This window comes from Opisthocomus hoazin, chromosome 3 (assembly GCF_030867145.1).
Source record: "Opisthocomus hoazin isolate bOpiHoa1 chromosome 3, bOpiHoa1.hap1, whole genome shotgun sequence".
NCBI classification, from domain to species: Eukaryota; Metazoa; Chordata; class Aves; order Opisthocomiformes; family Opisthocomidae; genus Opisthocomus; species Opisthocomus hoazin.
In genome coordinates this window covers 87,556,007-87,572,261 of record NC_134416.1, presented here as the reverse complement: position 1 = coordinate 87,572,261, position 16,255 = coordinate 87,556,007, and the positions used below count along the sequence as shown (strand labels likewise).

The 16,255-nt window shown below is 47.1% G+C and overlaps 1 pseudogene; it reads left to right on the top strand.

The window, feature by feature from the left end:
- The first annotated feature begins 11,418 nt into the window (after window positions 1–11,418).
- On the top strand, window positions 11,419–12,375 carry LOC142360938 (N-acetyllactosaminide beta-1,6-N-acetylglucosaminyl-transferase pseudogene; annotated as a pseudogene).
- The last annotated feature ends 3,880 nt before the right edge of the window (window positions 12,376–16,255 follow it).

Sequence of the window (16,255 nt, the reverse complement as noted above, 5' to 3'; positions counted from 1 at the left end):
GGAACTTCCTGTGCTTCAGTTTGTGCCCATTGCCCCTTGTCCTGTTGCTGGGCACCACTGAAAAGAGTCTGGCCTCATCCACCTGACACGCACCCTTAAGATATTTATAAGCATTTCTAGGAACCCCTCTCAGCCTTCTCTTCTCCAGGCTGAACAAGCCCAGCTCCCTCAGTCTTTCCCCATAGGACAGATGCTCCAGTCCCCTCATCATCCTCGTAGCCCTCCACTGGACTCTCTCCAGTAGTTGCTCATCTTTCTTGAACTGGTGAGCCCAGAACTGGACGCAGCACTCCATTTGCTCTGCAGACTGCAGAGCTGAGTATATTGCTCATTAAATGGTCTCCTGAATGCACTCATTTGGCCACAGAATTTTTTTTCTGAGATGCTGCTAGCCAGGATGCTCCCCAAAACCTAAAACATCAAGTAAGCAGCGCAGAACACTCTTGGGAAAAATAATCTGTTAAAATAAGTAGTCTTTTCCCCCAGAAAACTTGCAATATTTACATCAATCTGGTCTGGGCTTTGGAACATTTCTATCACTCACCTGCTCTTTATGGTTTGGCTGTGCTGCCATTTCTTGTTGCCCAGATGGAAACCCTCTGAATCAGCTGGGTTGCAAAGGACCGAAACCCAACCCAAAGTGTAGTCGGTTGAACTCAGCATTACACAAGTATGAACAAAGGAGGCCATAACAGTAATTTTCCACAACTGTAATTGGACCAAAAAATCCACCAGAAACCAACTACTTGGCTTTAAGTGGTTGCATAAGGAGAATCAAAAGGATTGTTTTCTTTTTGCAGAAGCTGGGTAGACGGGACAGCACAGAGGTTACTCTGGAAGCCCCAGTAGAGCTGCTGGCCTTGCACTGTGAGGCAGGTCCTGCTGCTGCAGTGGAGATCATCACCGCAGGACAGAAGATGCTGGCTGGTGAACGCCAAGGACAGACTGCTTGGGGACAGTACGGTGGCCTGCAACAGCTTTGTCACAAAGAGCTGATGTGTGACCACAGTGCCTATGCAACTGAAACCAGGGTGGAATACGTGACGCTTAAGACCAGGTTGCCAAGAGGAAGAGGACCATCCTCCTGGTGTCCCTGTGGAAGCAGTCAGTTCCCAGCTGGAAGTGAGAACCTGCAGAGGCTTCAGCCATATCTGCCCAAATGGCTGTGTAGTTTTCCTCTGACAGACATTGGTGTGGCAACAGCAGGACTGGCTGAAGGAAGAGAGAGGAAGAACCCACCTTTGCAAAGCAAAGGTGAAGCAGGGGGTCATTGTCCGGCACGTCGTGGTTTTAGGCCCAGTCAAACAGGATGTAAAACACCACAAATTTTATTCTGTACACACAGCGGCATCGCTAGAGCTCAGTCCCTGAGCAGGCTGGATATTAAATTGATCAAACTGGTAATGAAAGTGGGAATTACTCCATCTCAGCTGACACAAGGCAGGTGACCTTATTAAAAAATATGCCAGTGTATTTAATGGGGTAGGGCAGTTTCCTGGGGAATTCATGATTAATGTGGCTATAACTCTGGAGATTCCACAGCTAATGCCCCTGGAAAAAGTCTTACTTCCATGATGAGTTGGCCTGGCTGAAATTTTTGAGATGGGGCTCTCTGAATACAGGCACACAAATTCAGACACCATTTTCTGGCAGAGAAGCCAAGTCACTCAAGAACTGTTGCACTGACAGAGGACATGGTGGCCTCAAGCTGGGTGCAGCAAGCTTGGCGTGCAGGAAATCTCAGATCCTGCTGAACGATGTGACGTGCCTCTCTGGTGCGTTCAGGCTAACCACTGGGAGCAGCTCGAACTCCCACACGGTTTAGGTATCACGGAAGAAACAGCAGCCACTGAGACAGTGACTGCTTGTAATGTCCTCAGCAAGACCTGACTTGGAGAAACCTCAGTGTCTACTGACAACCAACGGCCTAGAGCAGGGCAGCGTTTGCAGCTGTCTTGAGCTATCTGCACGTATACGAAAAGGATCTGAGAGTGAGAAAAGCAACTGTGTGAGCACCTCTGAGAAGCATCAGGAACTTAAGAGGGTGATAACATTGCAGCCCAGTATCGTGTTCCCAGCAGGTGCCAGAAGTCCAGGGCTATGTAAGAGCAAAGGAGCAGGGCAAGCGAACGTGGCACTTCTCCTGACACCCTTCCAGCCTCCAATCATTTGCAGACCAGGGTCTTCCTGAGATGAACATGGTTGCTGTGTGTCCAGGAATGGTCCTCTGTCTCATGAACTTACCCAGCCATTTTTTGAACAGAGACCACGGAGAGATGGAGTGTGGAAAAGAGGCCTTTGTGCACATTCTTTGCAAATAGAAAGAAGTATAGCAAAAACTAACCTAAAGATAGGCTTAGGGGTCCATGCCAGGGAGCATTCTCAGTGTGAGCAACAGGCAAGAAGCTGTAAGTAGTTCCCAAACAGAGAAATTGAGCCAAACTTGCAGAAGAGAAACAGATACTCGCAGAACTTCGAGACTGCAGAGTCGAATTGGAGTTCAAGGCAGGATCCAGGCATGCTGCAAAAGGGAAGTCCAAGAAAGCACTGTGTAATAACCCATCGCAGGACGGAAAACCCATGCCAGAGTAGCAGCTCCCACTTACATACGGTAACTGGGGAATCCGGTAAGAAAATGCTGGCCTGGGAGAAGTGATTTAGCAGGAAGGCACCAGACAAGATGAGGCTGGCTGCAGGAGCTGAGCAACGCAATGTTGTGCAAGGCAGGAGATTTCCAGTAGTTTTCCAGCCTCTTTACAACCTTCCAGCAACCCAATATGGGGAGACTAGACTGTCCCAGCTTTGGTAATGCCATCGGGGTCTGCCTTCGATCCGTGGAGATTGGTGATTGCAGCCTTCCCATAAGAGAGCCATAAAAAGTTTTTGCATAAGCTGTAGAACAAGGGACCAGAATATAAGCGTGAGCCTCCACCCAAAGCAAAAGCAAATAGGAAGGTGCCTGGCAGTTTGAAACACCTGGGAGCATAGTTTGGGGCTTTCGCTGGGCGTTGTTTTGGGTGTACGTACATCAGCAACTCTAGAAGATCATCAGGAAAAAGACACAGAGATGGACATGAAAACTTGATAACCTGAGGCTGGCTTAATTGGTGTGGATGGCAAGGACAGAGGAAAAAGAAGACTGCCTTCACAGTACGACAGTGGCAATTTTACACACAAGATTGGGTCTTCCGCAGTGTGAGGCAGACGGATCACCAACACGGATTGCTTTGCCCAGCCTGCTGGGTATACAAAGAGGAGACTGTGGCATACAGTAAAGCCTCCAGAGGGAAAACGAGGCAATGGAAGCTGAAAATCTTCAGCTAAACCTTAAGAAAAATGTTGTACTTCAGGCTACAAAAGGCAGCACTTCTGCTGGTGGGAAGAAAACCTCAGCTGCGCAGCACCGGCCAACTTCTTCCCCAGTCTTGCAGCCAGTGCCTGTCACTGGTCACTTCTGCCAGTGGCTTGTTACTACTCACTGAGAACCTGGCAGGCTCTAATGGTCATCATCTCCCGAGCAGATCTGGAGCCCTACAAACCAGTTGGCACCTCACCGCTGCTTGCAGCCTGGTGGGGTGGGAAAGAGCTTTTTTCAAGGCAAGTCCTGGCTTGGTTCTACCTAAACCTAATAAAAAGTCTTTCTCAGGCAGGAAGACAGATACCTACCACAGCCTCTGAAAGAGGATCCTGATAATTCACTGAAAGAAAACTAAGCAAAGAGGTGGAATAGGCATCAAGATAATTTGTGTTACCATGAGAAAAGACATGAGAGATGAAATAACTGTCAATAGGTAAACAGTTAAAGACTTAACATTTATTAACTGATTTTTCTTCATGCTTAGGATGAATCACAAAATCATCGTACAAATGCTTTTTCCTTCCAGAATGGTCCAGAGCTATGCTGAACTTACCAAAACTGCAAAGACCAATGATAATTAGCAGAGACGATGAGCTTATTTCTAAATGATAACAAATTACTTTTATTACAGTTTCTGGGTGTAATAGGACCCCCATTGCAGCTACAGCCAAGCTAGGTGATACTGCAGTACAGATAATCAGAGGAAAGACAGCTGGAAAAGACCTAGAAAATTACTAGGTCTGGACCAGTATGACCTGCAAAACTGCTGAAAAAGCTAAGCCTAACCTGCCTCTGAAAACCATCAGTGGGAAAATTCCAGCCTCTCCAGACAATCTAATCCACATTTAACTGTTTATCACTACAAAGCTTCCCTAATGTCTGATCTTCATCTCTGCTGATGCTATCTAAGATGATTAGTTCTCGTCCTATGCACAGAGAACATGGAGAATCAGCTACTCCCTTCCTATTTGCATCAGGATTTGCTTCTGGTTTTCCTTTTTTGCATATTTGAAGACTTTCTGCCTATTTCCTTTTTTTTAATGACAAAATAACCATATCTATTTTTAATTCATTCCTGACAGGTGATGCATTCTAGATCCCTATGGACTCTCCAATCATTTTATACCTGGCAACAAATCGTACTGCCAGAATAAAGAGCGTGCTAATGCTAAACATTTAGTGGAACCAAGAAGGGAGCGATCCATGCAGCTGCTTTCTCTCTGGCCTATCCAGACACCCGTACAGCAGGCAAGGCAGTGGTTAGCCTAGCTGGGCAGAGCTGGTCTCTCCTTCTGCTTGGGCACCTGCAGTTGGGAACTGGCCCTTGGCCACGCAGAGCCCTGACTGCAGGGACACTGCCCTGACCTGGCACCTCTCAGGGTCTGACACCAGCTGCCCCGCTTCGCACACTGAAGGGAACACCTCGGGGTCATGTCTGTAAAGTTAGCAAGCGCCCAAACATTTGCAAAATCCAGCGTAAGCTACCTTTGGACACTCACCCAGTGCAAATAATAGCTGCTTGTGTACATTTACTGTACACTAATGCATGCATTAATCTGTAGTGAGAAAACACATCGCTTTCCGTGCCTTGACTACACCAGTGTCACTTGTGAAATGCAGTCATATTTAACAGAAGAAAACCAACTTCACCACCACAGCCTGCCTGTCCTCTATTAGGACTTGTTTAATTACGTCTTGCTTTCTCTGCACAGGAGGATAAGTGAGCAGGGAAGAGAGTGCTGTGCTGTTGCTCCTGAGCAGCTGAGGAGGAGTAGTTTGCACAGAGGTAAGTACGCATCCCTGTTGGCAATCAGCTGGAGAAGGGAGCAGTAAGAGTGGATCAGTAGCAAGTCTGACTTGCAAAATGCGCTCTGCTAGAGACTGGGCAGCTTACCCATTCCTGACTCCTTTACGTCTAGGAGTCTGCCATACATTCAGACAAGCAGTGAAGCTCCCACAGCGTAAGAGGCTCAGCATCTAGAGCTTGAGAACATGGCAAGACAAAAGGGGATGGGATGATGTGCTGCCCGATCCCCGCTGTTTGTGCAGACAGATGTGCTCACTGGCTGCGCACGATTAGGTTACTCGATTATTTTACTGGACCGTGTGAGCTGAGCTAGCATTTGCCTTGATGTGTTGTTTCATCTCTCCTCCCATTTGCTGCAAGTGCCGCTGCGTTGTGAGTGTCCAGCGTCAGTGGGTCTGCCTGGCAGCTCCTGGTTCAGGTAGGCTTGTATTTTCTTCTCTTTGAATAGCCAGATTATGGCTGGCTGGGAAGTGCAGGAATGCCAGGGGCTGCTCTAAACAAGCAAATAGGGAGGGCAGAAGAGAACAGGTAGGAATAAATTCTAACTGCTCTTGTGCAAAGACTGCTTTCTCTTTCCTGTGTTATACAGCACGTATACACCCTCCAGCTCAGGCAGGGCACGCGAGTAAGGCATGTGTTAGGGAAGATTGCTTCCAGGCAGGGCTGATCCAATAGGAGAGTGTTGGGGAGACCGTGCACCTTGCATGGCATCCCAGGGCAGCAAAAGACCAAGGCAGATTCATCTTCACGCAAGAAGGCGTGAGGGAGGAGGAGATCCTTTGCTTGGGCACAAAACAGTGGACTGTGGCTACCTGTATTTCCTAATCAGAAAAAACATACTGAGGAGAAACTGTTGGCTCGCAACGGCCTTGCTGTGATTTTAACAGTGGTGCCAATTCAAACTGCCAGCTTTGCATGCGAGGGTCATGAAAAGGAATGTCATGATACAGATGGGTTTGTCCTAACAATAGGATAGAAAATGCCAAGTGACTCCAAATGGGCGTGAAATGTATCACATTCGTCACTGCTGACCAAGGCTAAACAGGAACTCAAAACCGATGTGCAAAGCCTGTGCATCTTGCTTTTTAATTAGCTAACAAATTAGCTGAAACCAATTACCTATATTGATTAAGACCAGGAGCAGTTTACTGAGTATTAACTATATTCCTAAGATAATATCCTTGTTGTCTGGAAAGGTCTGTTCCCATGCAGCCACAGGGCAGCCATTTCAATTGCTAATCCTGCTGGGGAGTGTGTTTCCACCACGGGAGCCACACCAAAAGCTCCTCTCGTGCTAAAACGAGAATTGCTACAATGCAGGTCCAGGGAACAATAAAAAGGAACTGCACTGCAAGTGTCAGTCAGCAGCAGTTTTAGTTCTGCCAGCACAGAGCCCTCTTCTGCAGCATCTGTCAAATAGCATGGTAAGTTTGATCTTCTGTTCTCTTTTTGTCCAGTAACTCTGTTTGTGCACCCAAAATATGCTGAGGTCAAATAAAATCCACAAGAGAAGCCACGCACATCGTGAGGTCTGCTGCCACCTTGCTGCTCTTTCACTGACCTTTGCCACAATATCACTCAGATTTAAGTCTAGATTTGGCTCCTTCCTGCATCTGAACTTCAGATGAGCCTGTAAAATTGACAGCTCACTGACACCTGCGAAAGAGTTTTTCCACTGATGTGGCTTGTGTGACTCGTACACTCTATTTCTTTGTTTCCCTGCTCTTTTTATTTTGTCCGTGTGTGATTTCTGCCTATAATCCCAGGCACGAATCTTACTTCAGAAAGATCAGCACAAGGTATAATAGCTAGTTAAAAAAGCAAAAAAAATTTTTTTGAGAGATTGGTTTTCCAAAGCAACCATCTGCGTGCATGCCTTCAGGTTTTTAAATACTAACCATGCAGGAGAATCGAGGCACCGGGATCAAGAAGTAGCACCAAGCAGGCAGCCTTCCTTACCCGAAGGCTGGCAGTGCCAAAGGATCACAGTGAGTCGGGATTGCTGCCAGGGTGGTGGCAGCAAAGTCTGTGCAAGTGTCCTGTCCCACTCGGAGGGCTCAGGGGAGATGATCTTTTAGACAGTCTGTTGCAGTACACGGGAGTCATGACAGTGACTCAGGAGGGACAGGGAGGACTCCAACACCCTGTTTTTCTCAGCAAACCCCAGGGTGGGAGTCACGACAGCAGCCCCTAAATGCTCGAAATGAGCTTCATTTAAGGTTGACTTACAACACAAGTGTGGCTAATCTTGGCGTAGCAGATGCTTTGAATAAAAAGCTTGACATTTCACAACCATAACAAGATACTTCCAACAATAAGGTGGGAGGAAGACAAGAAATAGGAAAGGGAAAGAGAAAAGAGAGAGAAAAGGAGAGGTTAAGTATCATCACACTTGGATCCAGCGAAGCTTCTTGACAGCAGAACCTCGGTAGTGTCACCAAAAATCCGGGAATAAAACCTCGTAACACCAATGTAGTGTTAAAAGGCAGGCATTCTTTATTGCGGCGCCGGGTGCACAGGGGATAATTCCACCGAACGTGCATACCTCATACTTTTTCCGTGCAGTTTATATAGATCAAAATATACATATTTATTAGGTTACATAACTTATCCCTTTCATATTAAAATCAGTTCCAAGAAGTCATTTCCAAATACTCCTCCCAGCTGTGCTTGCGCAGTGCCTCCTAGTGGTGGTCATCGGGAGTCCCAAGATGAAGGCTCATCCTCTTCATCACAGTGTTTGTTGATTGACTTTTGTTTCTGCGCAAACTCAGTTCTCTTCTGGCTCCCATCCACACAGCAGGGTCGTCTTGACCGGTTCTATGCGACTTTTAGCCCCTATCAAAAACTAACCCCTTTGTATGGAGATGTAAGACTCTCTGCTTTAGTTAATTTACACAATAGATAGGTACCACAAATGCACCTGCCACTATTGGGTAATGCTATTTCTATTAAAAATCCCCTTCACTACTATTGTTTAACATTAATGGTTACCTAGAGACTAGACCCTCTGTTCCCAGACCTAATGTCCACGTGGGTAGGGCTATACCAGGAACATAGCAGCACTGTTCATGTTTATGGTTAACTGATTCTATCTCCCTGGTTACAGTAGCAGTGGTCTAGACTCCTCGGGTGGTGGGCGCATGCCTGGCACTGGTTCCCCTCTCCCTTTTGTACCACCCTCCAAAAGCTCTGAGCGCACGCGCTGTGGGGTTTTTCTCGAAGGTTCGGGGCGGGGGGAGGAGGGGGGAGCATGAGGGGTGGGTCACTAGAGTCCTGCCATCCTATTTAACTCGTCTAATTTGTGGTGAGGCTTCTGAGGCACAACTGCTAGATGGTTTCTCGGTAACATGCAGCTGCTAGAAAGCCTCTCAGAAACAGTTCACTGCCCTGCCTCCGCAGAGCACCTCCTGTGTGGGCTGCTTGCGGCTGCCTGCCTGGTCGGTTGAGACAAGACTCTTGCCGGTGTCTGACAGCTTCTCGGTCTCTCTCACAGTAAGAAAAAAACAACCCCAAAGAAAAGTTAAATCTTGCATTGCACTCCTATGATGAGCAGGCCTATCTCTTGTTTTCTGCATGTAGCTTACTCGTTTGCTGCAGACCATAGTAGTAATGCAAACTTCAACACCTAAGAGAAAACAGTCTCTGTACACACACACACACACACACACGTATAAACATATATATATTAAGTTCTTAAAAGAAAAGGATGGAGGTCTCATGTTAGGACCACGGCACAGGGAAAGAAATGGTCTTGCAGCCAGCTGTCCCAGTGAGGAGGTGGGAAGATGTTGAGCTCAATGGTCTACGGAGTGCACAGGGGAGTGCAAGAGGCTGCTGACCTGTGGTCACGGAGGTCCGCGTTACTGAGGTGTCGGGCAGGTGAGAGTTGTTCTTTCCTGGATGTATTTCACTGTAACAATCAAGTTAGGAAGCAGCAGTGGTTTGAAGCAGTCTGGGCAGGTCTGTGCACCTCAGGGCAGCATTCACCAGTCACTGAGCTGGGACATGTTTTCCCTTCACGGTTGTGTTTGCTGTGTATTTTTTTGCTGGGCTTGGACTCAGCTCAGCAACTGCACGTCTCTCTGAATCCCCTTTTAACAAGCTGTACTGTTGGGCTGTGGCAGTGTTTTCCAGATGACTTCTCAGCAGCATCAGGCAAGTCTCCATTACTCCCTGGGACTTTGCACCACTCTGTTCCAGCCTCTTGGCTCCATCGGAGTTGTCCTCCTTCTGAAGGTGCTGGTGTTCACGCAGAAGGCTGCACTGGATCTCCAGCGTGACCACGGCTGTCCTTACCTGTCTCTGCTGACTCCCCGGTGAGGAGCTGCTCTGCTGCTTGCTGTCACTGCGTAAGTCTGACTGCCAGGTCTGTCCTGCATCCTGCACCAGTGCCCCACTTTGGGTATAATCTGGCTACAAGTCCTTAGAAAGTTTCTCCAGTGCTGCTCTCCTTGTTACAGCTTGTGACTGTACCTACTGGGCTGAAGCCACCACCTGCAGCCTTCAACCTGTTTGAGCAGACTCCTGGAGACTGTCTGGGGTGAGGATGGGAGGAAAGTGCAGCTTCTGGGAGGGACCTGCCTGTGAAGGAAGGGGTTAAAGGGATTTTAGTAGAAGCAGCCTTGCCTAATAGTAACGGAATTGAGTAAAAGCAGTACTGCCTGATAGTTGCTGAGCAGAGAACTGATAGTGCTTATCTATTGTGTAAATTAACTGAGGCAGAGAGTCTTACATTTCCTTACAAAGGGGGTAGTTCCTGATAGGGGCTGGGGAGTCACCTAGAACCAGCTAAGACTGACCTTGCAGTTTGGATGGGAGCCAGAAGAGAACTGTGTTTGCGCAGAAACAAAGGTCAACCAGTGAACACTGTGATGAAGAGGATGGGCTTTCATCTTGGGACCCCCAACGACCACCACCAGCAGGCATTGCGCAAGCGTGGTTGGGTCATGCATATGTATAGGTGGATTGGGAAATCTGGTGAATATGTAATACTTGACTGTATAAATTGAAGAGGCAAGTTACTGTCTGGTGCTCACGACTTTGGTGGGACTACCCCTGTGCCGCTCGGTGCCGAATAAACATGCCTACTTTACAATCTGACAGATTGTGGAGTCTGTTTTCCGCACGTCACCTGTGTCTGAGGTAGCTTGTCTGCATGAGTTGGAAGGTAGATGATGGTATTTCTGCCTCTGTAGCACGCTGGGCTGCCCATTCAATACATTTTTTGCATAATTTCAGATCATCTGATATCGCCTCAACATTACTTTGTCTTGGAGTGAAAGGACATGATGCTGGAAAACGTTTATGTGCCCCAAATGTGCCAGAGACTCGTGTGAACAGGCTCACAGTTGGAAGAGAAAGAGTTACCAAGTATTTCACTTCAATCAGAGCCATGCTACAAGCTCTCATTGCTTAAGCATGTTGTTATACCAAATGCATGTGTGGCTCTTAGAAACACGCATGTCTCATCAGAAAGCCCAAGGTTACATGAAGCAGTTTTATGTTGCAGCTTTTGCTAACCTAGTTCCTTGTGATGGATGTAAGCCCAGAGCTCATCACAACTCATCCATGACACCTAGCAGAAACTATTTGGCAGATTTCAAATTTACAAATGAAGAAAACATTGCTGCAAAAACCTGCTGGCTCTGATATAATTCTACACACGGGTAAAAAAGAATCTCCTGCTTCTTATATGTCAGTGTTGGTGGTCTTATACGGTAACATGGTGTGCTGAAAAAGCCTTTCATAATTCTGAAGCAGTGATGACTGATACTCTTGAGAGGTTCATAAACAGTTCCAGTAAGTAAAAGAATAGAACGATACAAGAGGTAGATATGTTTTCCTGTCACAACACGCACACAGAAGAAATTTTACACCTACACCATACCTGCAGGGAGAGTGGGGAGGGAGTAGTTAAGAGCATACCCATAGACTGAATTCAGGGACACCATGAAACAGGTAGTGCCAGCCGTTCACTGCCAAGCCAGTAATTATGCAATGTGTCTGTTTCATCTTCAGGGTGCTGTAGAGCAGCTTCCATTTGCAAGGTGTTCGCTGCTTATGCTGCTTCCACATCAATGATGACTATGAAACATTAATATTGGAAGTAAGGATAGCAGCTGCATACTATGCATCAGATGGACGCATGCGTTCTCTAGCAGGAAGGAAGTGCAGCCAGCAAAACAAGCTTTGTGGTGTCTGATCTGACCTCTTCACAACATTTCAAGTGAGATTCTTTCTCTGGGCAGCAATGAACAGACTCAGATACTGCTTCTTCGCTGTCCTGGTTCTCAGCGCTTCACTTCCATTTGTTTTCTATGCTGTTAATTTGCATGCACAGAAGTCTCTTAGGAGGCTGAACTTCTCGGTGAGTTCAACTTTAGCAGAAGCCTGTAAAGCACTCACTGAAGATAAGGCGCCCTTTCTGAAGGAAAACACTTTAAAAACATCATTCGGAGGATCCAGTTGCACAGAGTACATAATGCAGAACCGCTACATCACCCGCGCGCTCTCGGCTGAGGAGGCCGCCTTCCCCGTCGCCTACATCATGACCCTGCACAAGGAGTTCGAGACCTTCGAGCGGCTCTTCAGGGCGGTCTACATGCCCCAGAATGTCTACTGCGTCCACGTGGATGCCAAGGCGCCGGCCCCGTTCCGGCAGGCCGTGCGGCGCCTGGTCGGCTGCTTCCCCAACGCCTTCCTGGCCTCGCAGGCGGAGCGGGTGGTCTACGGCGGGGCCTCCCGCCTGCGGGCCGACCTCCACTGCATGAGGGACCTGCTGGCCTCGGCCGTGCCCTGGCGCTACCTGCTCAACGCCTGCGGCCAGGACTTCCCCTTGAAGACCAACCTGGAGATCGTCCGGCTGCTGAAGGGCCTCAGGGGGAAGAATGTCACCCCCGGGGTTTTGCAGCCCCCCCACATCTCCGCACGCACCAGATACGTGCACAGGGAGCAGCTATACTCTTTCTTTTCTTTCATGCTGTGGACATTCGTGCGCAAGGCGCCTCCGCCCCACAACATCACCCTCTACTTCGGGTCTGCGTACGTGGCCGTCACCCGGCCCTTCGTGGAGTTTGTGATGCGGGACCAGCGCGCCATCGACCTGTTGACGTGGTCTGAGGACACCTACAGCCCCGACGAGCACTTCTGGGTGACGCTCAACAGGATCCCGGGTGAGTACAGCTCCACTTTTGTCTTCTGTAAATAACACACGTGCACGCACTGGTGCTCACACGCACGCCCACACACAGAGATATATGTCTGGGGCTGATTTTGACAGAGCCTAGAAGAAAAATTGAATTGGCTCATAACTGATATAAATGGCAGATCTATCAAATAAGCTTACTTGCCCTTTTTGTCTGCTGAGGGAGAGATGATGGCGCCGTGCGGGATGTGCATGACCGCTCTGCGTCTGAGCAGGAAGAAGCCCCGGGGACCTAAGCTCAAATTGAAATCCTCAGACATTTCAGCTGTTTTAAGCCTTTGACCTGTGAAAACTGAGATGAAGAAAAGGGAAAAAATAAAGATTAAAATATGTAAGCATTGCAGTGAAGGTGTTTTCTACAAGATGTTCATTTTGCTGGGGGGAGTTATATTTTTCCACAAGTAGAAGTCAATTCCTCCCTCTCTATCTATTAGTCCAGAGCCAGAAATCCTGAGTTCAGTCTAGAATCTGCTTCTAATCCTCACATGCTTTTCTGTGGGCACACACACCAGCTCTCACGTTAACACCTGCAAAAAAACATGTACTCATAGCTACTGCCTAAATTCCATTGTACAGGGTCAAGGATTTGCTCAGAGAAACAGAATCAGAACAGTATTTTCATCTTTACCTTATATTCTTAAAATTAGTTCTACCTCATTCATATGGCTGGGAAAGGGTCAGAAGATGCAGAGGACTTCTCCCCCACGCACATTGCTTGTAGAAGCACTTGGTAGGACTTTACAGCTCCCAACTCCCTACAGCTTCACAGCAGCCCAAAGCAGGGATATGAGGAATGGAAGTAAGGATGAGTTTCTTCGCCTGTCTTTTTTTTTTCTTTCTACCATCTCCCTGCTGTAAGTTATGGGAAATGAAAACAAGAAGCAGTAACAGAGAGGCAGAGCGTGTCTACTTTAACCAAAGCAGCAGACTGTGAATCCTTTTTCAAGGCCAGTCTGCTTTCATATTATCAGGCAGCTCTCTCTGAGAGCAGTGCTTGCTCTTCTGATGATTATATTTTACAACTGGCATGTACAAGATGTGCAGCTGATTATTGATTGAGTTATTTATGGTATAATCATCAGCATATACTGTTTGTATCTAGCTGACTTTTCCAGCAAGCTGGTGGTTGTGGTCTTATTAGAGTCCATTGCCTCAAAAGCAATAAATCTGGGACCAGATATGTTCTCCACAACCAGAAAGCTTTAGATGGGTGTTGTACTACACTGTGTAGTTTATGTAGGCTGTGTATTTGTTTATTTCCATGACCATCACCATGTGCTTTCCAGTGTTGCACATTGGAATAACATTTATTTGTGCTTGCTCTCTTTGCATCTGAAAGAAGAATATCAAAAAGATGCTACATATCCACAGCTGATATGTTCCCTTCCTCTTCCTTGTTTTTCCTGTCATCACTTTAGGGTACCTGGACAAAAGTGGCCATGCAGCTCTGACAGATGTACTCAGGGGCTGCTATGTCCAGGATTTTGAATCCAAACTTGTAAGCATAGCTCAGGCTGTCAGACACTTGCCTGAAGGTATCCAAGTCACATCCAGAGGGACTCTGGGGTTAGAAGTCGTCCCCATCGGTAACTGGAGTGTTAGCCTAGAACTCTGTTTCCGGCTCTGACACAAAACTCTTGTCCAACTTTGACCAAGCCACTTCCTTTTAGCTTTTTAGGTACATCAAATGGAGATCATGGTGGCAGGCAGTGGTCCAGCTGTTAGAACAAATAGTTGGAGGCCTCCAGTCAAGCAGAGAGATCATTTAAGGACCAGTTTGGATGTACAGCATATCACAAAAGAACTAAACCAAACAGATATTTGCCTTTTCAGACAGCTATGATAAAAGATAAAACAGACTGTTTGGTCCTCAAGCCTTAAAATCGCACACTGATTACCCAGAGTGATGCAATGAAAACTAAGATATTTTTTAGCTCCCTAAAGGCTAGAGACTTTCAATTCCCATTCAATTGGTTTTCAAATAATAGTCTTAACTTATCTTTGGTATTTATCTCAGGCCACTTATCTCCCACATGGCTCCTGTGTGACAGAAAATTCTTGAAAGTCAATTTTCAGATAAGGAAGAGAAGCATGGGCAAATTGAGGGAAAGTATTCACAAAGTATGTAGGCCTGAAGTGACTGACCCTAAACGACTTCCCCCAGGTCGCACAAGAAGGACGGACCACCACAGTGCAGGTTAGCAGCCACGTCCCAGGCCAGCAGCCGAACCACCAGGCCACCTTTCTCCTCTCTGCTCACGTCGAGCAGCAAGCAGGTTCTGGTCCCTGTGGGAGAGGTGTGCATCCACAGCCCGTGCTACTGAGTCTTTCAGGCCAACCTTACTGAACCCTTTTCCAAGCCAAAGTCCTGGCCCCACTTTCATGCGATAGGGTCAGAGGATATGCATGACTTGGGATACAGGCAGTCTCAGGTGATAATCCCTCAGGGAACACAACAATATGTACATTGACATGCACATATGTTGGTCCACTAGTAACTTACACATTATTCACGTGGGAAAATAAAGGTCAGGGGAAGTAATAGCAGCACTTCTCATTTAAAGACACCAACACGCTTTACAAGGGAGATCAGTGCTATGACTCCCATTCACAGAAGCAGGCAGAAAGGGGCAAAGTGATATTCCCAGTGTCTTAAACCAGACCATGGGCAAAGCCAGCACTGGAGTGCTGACACCTGACTCCCAGTCTAATGTGCTGGATTAAACTGCTGTTTCAGAATTCACTCACCTGCAGAATAACAGTGCGTGGTTGCACTGTTGCTTCTGAACCAACCCCATTTACTTACTAAGGGCGAGGGTGCACAAGACAGCTGAGCTCTAAAAGCTCACTCCTGACAAAATAGGAATTTTTCTCCCACCTCCTACTCCGCCCTTCTGCCCACCAGCCCTGTTCCAGGAGCTTTGCCAGTTCAACTCACTAGATCTGAAGAAAAACAATCTCCTTTTTTCTGTGTCAATTGAATTGACTTGGTGAAGAATGTGGCCAGCACTGACGTGAGCACAAATTAAAGCGTGGGGTGAACATGCAGATGTGAGCAAACAGGAGCGGAAAACGGGAAGGAGAGGAGGAACAGGAGCCAGACCTTCCCCTTTCAGTGACAGTGAGCCACAAACCTGGCTCAAGCCACCATCTGCAACGCCACCTGCATACAGGCATTTTTATAACATCTGAGCTTGGAAGGGTAGGGCAGAAATATTTAAAAGCATTGCACATGTTTTATCAGTATCAACAGTTTCTGTACAATTTTTTTCCCAGTGCTGACAAGATGTATTTGGGGAATGCAACGCTGCTAGTTCAACATAGCTTTGTTATTGCACTTAAGACTTATTTCTAGCAAATGAGGATACGGAGATACAAACTTCAACTTTGATGTCCCATGGGTTAATCACTTTTACAAACTCTGCCTGTCTAAAACTCACATGCTCAGGTCTTTGTGCTAAAGTTCTTACCTATAGGAAGTTCTCTCACATTGATCACAATGAAACAGGTCATAGCTTTGTTTGCCTTGATCTTCAAGATTATACCGTGCACACCCTCCAACTGACAAGTAAGCTATAAGGAAATATTCAAGAGCGCATCCTCAAGGCCAAAATAAATAACTTCAAAGGGCTAGCCCACAGTCTGATGAACTAATGTCATCTGTGCGCCACAGGTAGTTCACTGCAATATCCTGTAAAAGTAGCATCTGTTTTCTATTTTGACTTTTCTGCTAGGTGCTGCTGGCACCAGGTTCATCTGTACAGATGATTCTTTTGTCTGAAATGATCTGGGTTAACACCAGCCTGGAAAATGTGAAAGAGTTTATTTGTAATCAGTCCTTGCCCTGGATCACTACTTCGTTCTCTGAATGGCTGTGCTGGTA